Below are 6,000 nucleotides of genomic sequence, written 5' to 3'. Positions count from 1 at the left end.
CCTGACTAACCTTATCACCCTCCCCTGTAGCCCATGCTCTAGCTGTTTCTTTGTCTTGGCCTTATCTAGTGCGAGGCGCTGGGCATACTTGACGGAGAAGCTTCTGATCTTGGCTTTGAGACCTAACCACCACTTACTCTTGGTAACCACCCTGATCTTGGAAATCTTGTATCTCCAGAAGGGAGATATTTAACTTCCAGTACCCCACTAACTTAGGTCTATTTCCTAGCTTCAGCCGTGGGACAGAATAGGAAGTCTACTTCGCCTCTCCTAACTAACATCCTGTCCAAATAGGTGTTTGGATAGGAGGGAACGCTATTGGTCCACGTTCACATCTTCCGCCCCGGATGCTCGACCCGAAACCTGTCGACCAGACCGCATCTAGCCATCAGATCAGCCAGGCTAGACTCGCACCTCTCCAACACTCTAGTAGCTTCGCCTCCTACCTTATCTATCTTGGGATCTAAGATGGCGTTCCAATCCCCCATTAGCACTACCTGCTTCCGACAATCTACAAACGCGTCCAGCTGACTGAAGAATGAGACCCTCTCACGAGCGGTGCTGGGCGCATGAACTGCGACCACCCGAAACACAGAATCTTTTACATCAACATCGGCCATGACCAGCCTGCCCTCCGCATCCCTATGAACAATGTTGACCGTCGCAGACAGGGTACATTTAACCAGTAAGGAGACTCCCTTCCCTCACGGGCTGCCATATGCTGAGAAAACCTCAAAATCTCAGGCCAGTACCTGACAGTCCACAGAAGAAACGAAATGCGTTTCCTGAAATCAAAGCCACATCCACTCCAAGGAACAAGAGGTCGTGCCAGAGGCGAGCCGCCCGGCCCAATGATCTCAAGCCCCTCGCATTCAGACTAGCCAAATTCAAAGCCATGGTACCTACCTTAAGATGTGTTACACTGAGCTCTGAAATCGGTCAGGGAAAGGACGACAACACTATATGCAATGCTCAAGGTGGTCAGGTTTTCCATATCCTGACCTTCTCTCACAATGCCATCAACGTCCAAAGGGAAAGTCAATTTAAGGGCCCAATAGAATGACGGATGAACCAACACTGGGACCCTTCCCTTGCATTGTTTTGAGAGTTCTCAAGGGAAGGGTCATTTTTCCTAATCAGTTCAATTCCCTTCAGCAGCCTCCAGCATTGTCCACAAGTTTGTCTTGCAGGCCTCTGGAAGCCTGACAAAAGTTGTTAGCAGTGGGGCGTCCGGGAAATTAGAGGGGACATTAATGTCTTTTCCTCCTATCTGTTGGCAATCCAGCAGAGGTTTTTAATTTTTTTCTCTGTCAGTGGTGTAAATCCATTGCCACAGACAGAGGGTCTATAAAACAGTTTCTCCCTCATTTCAAGGGGAAGAGTCTCTGATGCAGTAAGTATCTCCCCCTCCCGGGTTCACTCTCCTTTTTGGGGTGGTGGCTCAGTCTGCATTTGTGTGGGAACAGGTGTATGTGTAGTGTCTGGTGTTGGTGTTTGTGTTGTATCTGGTATTTGTGTGGTGTCTGGTTTAGAGGTGGAAGTGTGGCTTATAGAGTCGCTTGCACGCGACTAATAAACCAAATACAAACATAATAACCGGTCATAAACAGAAAATTAAATACTAATAACCTTACACTTACCTATGCACACATTAACACACCACTATCCGCCCCCCCCCAAAAAAATATATATATATATGTACGGTATCATTTTTTTTATTATGGAGCGGTTTAGTGAACCTTACATGATGCTATTTTTTGTGGGTGGGTATCCTGACAACGATTATCAAGGTTTCATCTGAAGCAAATACTTTGACAACCCTCCTCACAAAATGGCCGTTAGCCATTATGTTTAATTTTAGACAAATTATACTTCCTGTGGAGAATTTTGTTTACTTCTCTTTTCCTGACTCTTTATCGACACTTCACATACATTACCTTTGTTTATGTTTGTTTTCATAGGTAAATTTTCACCTTAGCTCCACCTCCACACTTTTCTTTAAAATGCCGACTTTTATTGGTTTTCGACTATGCTGATTAAAAAAATCTCATTTATATTTGGCACATAAAAGTAGTTTTCGAGATATAAAGACCTGTATTATGCACTTTAAATCAGTGGCTGCCAGATTTGTATGCACGCACAAACAAGGAACAAATCTAATTCTACTGACCGACACTGCCATCCTCCAATTTTTTTGTTGGTTTATAGTATTTGCCAGTGGGTGTCTTGACAACGATTATCAAGGTTAAATTTGGGACAAATATTTGACCCCCCCCCTCACAAAATGGGGTGTCTATTCTGATAGCCGTTCTTAACATGAGGAGATTGGGGTGTCTATTCCGAAAGCTGTTCTTAATATAGGGAGATTAAGGAGTCCATTTCTAAAACCTATTCTTAACACAAGGAGGTTGGGTGGGTCTATTCCGAAAGCCTTCCTAATATGAGGAAGTTGGGGTTGGGCAACAACAACAACCATTTTTCCCGGGGGGGGGGGATGCTTCCACCGGGTAACACCAATTAACGAGTTCTGCTCGTATTTAAATAATGTAAGTTAATAATCTTGTAAAAAAAAAAAAAAAAAAAAAAACATACACACACAAAGAAGAAGAAATTGTGGTTATATGCTATTAAAATGCTATCCTGTTAGAAATGGATGATCACCATATGTTAAATTTATATGCGAGACTGATCTCTCACTCTGAATTCTAAACTAATTGTTTTACCCAAGTTTTTCAAGATATTCAAACATAATCGTCTAAAAGAGTAGATATATCCGTTATTTTTGGGGACAGGAGCACCTTAGAGTTCTCATCTACAAATTTACCAACTTTTCCTTATATTATTTAATATTAAAATATTACTAAATATTCTTTAACGTTTTCTTGTATAATGTTAAAAATATCTAAACTGTAGAATGTATTGTAATGAAATTATTTGCCTAAATATTAAAAATAAAATCGTTCATATTAAATTAAAACCGAAAAATATGCTTGGAGGGGGGGGCAAAGCATTTTTCAGTTTCAATTTCATAGGTAACGTTTTTGCCAACACGACAAAACTAATACAGAAGAAAAAATAATTTGGCTCCAGAAGGTTGCCAGACTATAATAAATGTTTGAAGCCAAATTTTTCAGGAAAAAAGGCCAAATTCAAACGTGAAGCCACATTTTTAAGGTAAAAAAGGCAAAAAAAAAAAAAAAAAGGCCAAATTGAAAATTAAATAATTGACTATATTGAAGTTTTTAATATAGTCAATTATTTAATTTTCAATTTGGCCTTTTTTACCTTAAAAAAATGTGGCTTCAAGTTTGAATTTGGCCTTTTTTCCTGAAAAATTTGGCTTCAAACATTTATTGTAATCTGACAACCTTCTGGAGCCAAGTTATTAGTTTACTCATACTTTCGAAACTCCAGATCCCTGCTCGTTTTGTGAAGTTGAAATAATAACACAAAAGGTATGATTTTCACCACTCACTTGTTATGTTAAAAAAATGTATTTAACAAATTTAAGAGAAAAAGCTTTAAAAGGTTAAACTATTTTAAACCTTTTTTTCAGAGAAGTTAGTATGCTTCGCTTTTTAGAGTTGGTTACTTTTGTTTATAGCGCTCTAATTTTTTTTTCTCTCGTTTCTTTCATACTTTTTTTTTTTTTTTTAAGGCATACTTAGAAACGGTGCTTGTGCAGTTATTGAACCGCGCTAGGTACTTCACGGGGAACGTGAATGAATGACTGCTCCCTGAAATGCGCAAAAGTTTTTGACCCCCCCCCCCACTTTCTTCGTGTATATTGCATGCACTATTTTTCTTTAATCGAGCGTGTATTTATTTTATTTATTTTGAATTCTTTATTTCTTTGATTAAATTTGATTCATACTTTTATTTCGTGCTTGTTTTTATTTTTAGTTCATTTTATAGTAGTACCTACTTTTTAATTATATTTTCTCCACTAAATATTTTTATTTGCCGCTTCTACACTAATTGGAACGAGATTTTGGAGTCGATAAATGGAGTTTTCAGAAAAAAAGAAAAAAGATGGTTTCAACTGAATTTTTTTGTCAATTCTAATAAGTTACAATGGTAGCTTCCAAATTACGCAGTCGGAATTACCTGAATGCTACTGAATCATAAAAAAAGGTTGTTTTTTTGGTATTTATTTATAAGAAGTGAGACAGACAAGACGAAACTGTTGCATATTTTTTTTTTTTACAGGCTGCTGCTGCTGCATTGTACAGACACAAGTCGGAACTTCGAGAGATTTCTTGTTAAAAAAAAAAAAAGAGGTAAAATAAATTACTCTCAACTTTTTCTTCCTTTTTAAGCAAAAAACAAGTTAACTCTGAACTATTTTTCTGTGTAAAATTAAAAAAAAAAAAAAAAACAGAAAAAGGGGGGGGGGCAAGATATTAACCCAAACCCTTCCTATAAAAAAAATAAAAAAATGTACAAAAAAAAAAAAAAAGTTCGCTTGTCTTTTTTTTTTTTTTTTTGTCGGGGGAGGGAGGGGACATGCGCAGTGTTTTGCCGGCTGTCTTGCATGGCAAGAAACATGGTGGTCATTAACTATTACCGAAAGCATTGTTTTTTTTTTGTTTTTTTTTTTCCGTGTTATTATTGTACATAATTCTAGTCAGGTCAGCAGCGTAGCAGCGATACTATAAAATGTGTTTTTTTTTTAAGCAGCAGACCCGATTGCAGCTGTAACCGTCGAATATAAAAAAAACAACGACTTCTTAAAGGTAAATAATCGGGTGGTCCCCCACCCCCAGTGCACTTTCACCGTAAAATGTTTAAAAAGTCCATTTTAGCAATTTCGTAACTCGAAAGAAAATGATATACTAATGAAAGTTATAAACTTCCTTTTTATTTTCTTCGTTCTCCTGTTCTGTCGAAAATTCTTCGACACCTAAGGAAAGTGGGGAGATCAGAGTACGGCCGGGGACGACAGTTATGAAATTTAGCAAGATTGCGACCCCAGCTCTGATCAGGGATCAAGTAAAGATTAGATACTCCGTAGCAGACGACAAAAATAGGCGAAAACAATTCAAGGGGCACCGTTTGTTCGACCTTGACATTGCCGTTGTTTCTAAACTTGTAAACAGGTCAAATAGCAGATATATTCGAATGTTCGCGAGCAAGATTTTTTTAATATATTTACAAAACTTTAAGATTTAAAAGAAAAATATTTACAAAACTTTTAAGGATTTTAAAAAACAAAAAAAAAAAAAAAACTTTATTTACGCAAAACTTTTTAATGTAAGTAATAAAACGAACGTATTCAAAAATATGGTACTTGTGCATTTAACGAACCAGACGTAACTCAGCATTTGCTCGGCTTTGTCCGGCGCATGACGTCAACAGCCGGATAAAACCGAGCGTTGACGATAAAATAAAAACAACGCTACAACAAAATAACTGTACAATTAAATTGTAAAATGTAGAAACAAAAAAATTAAATAAATAAAAAGCAAAAACCTACTGTTCATTTATGTTTTTGGGGGGGGGTTTACACAGATTCGAAAAAAGTTGTCAAAAAACAAATATATGACAAATAAATGTCATCAAAGGCAAGATAAGTTACTTTTCTACCTAACTGGATATATTTTTGTTGTTTTTATTCAATGTAACATGTTTATTCAGCTAGAAAACCTTGGCGTTTACCGAGGTATTCGAAAATTCAAAATGGCGGCCGACTGTCTCTTTAACACGGTAAGTTTGGGAAAAGATGTTATAAATAATAAACTAGACAAAATACTATTAAAAAAAAAACAACCGAATATATGTCAACTTATGTCACGGTAATATATATTGAGAGAATTTCTAACAGTATTTTGTCTAGTTTATTATTTATAATACCTTTTCCCAAACTTACCCTCTCCGAGAGAGAGTCGGCCGCCATTTTGAATTTTCCAATACATCGGTAAACACTGCATGTTTTTCGAGCTGAATAAACATGTTACATTGAATAAAAACAAAAAAATATATCCAGTTAGGTAGAAAAGT

At 36.8% G+C, this 6,000-nt stretch overlaps 1 protein-coding gene across 5 annotated transcripts in view; it reads left to right on the top strand.

Annotated features, from left to right (window-relative positions):
- The first annotated feature begins 3,279 nt into the window (after window positions 1-3,279).
- Window positions 3,280-6,000, top strand: part of LOC145284471 (putative oxidoreductase YteT) — a 115,221-nt gene continuing 112,500 nt past the window's right edge. For 2 of the 5 annotated variants that reach the window (XM_080133318.1, XM_080133312.1), the window contains exons 1-2: window positions 3,280-3,455; window positions 4,210-4,280. The gene's annotated coding sequence lies outside the window, so the exon portion shown is untranslated. Of the gene's footprint in view, window positions 3,456-4,209; window positions 4,281-4,677; window positions 4,737-6,000 lie in introns of all 5 variants that reach the window. The other 3 variants (XM_080133314.1, XM_080133313.1, XM_080133315.1) reach the window with 3 other exon arrangements.

The sequence above is a fragment of the Euprymna scolopes genome, chromosome 9 (genome assembly GCF_053919585.1).
Source record: "Euprymna scolopes isolate OS-2025 chromosome 9, ASM5391958v1, whole genome shotgun sequence".
In the NCBI taxonomy this organism is placed as follows: domain Eukaryota; kingdom Metazoa; phylum Mollusca; class Cephalopoda; order Sepiida; family Sepiolidae; genus Euprymna; species Euprymna scolopes.
Note: the sequence above shows the minus strand (reverse complement) of the source record. Positions and strands in the feature narration are given on the sequence as shown.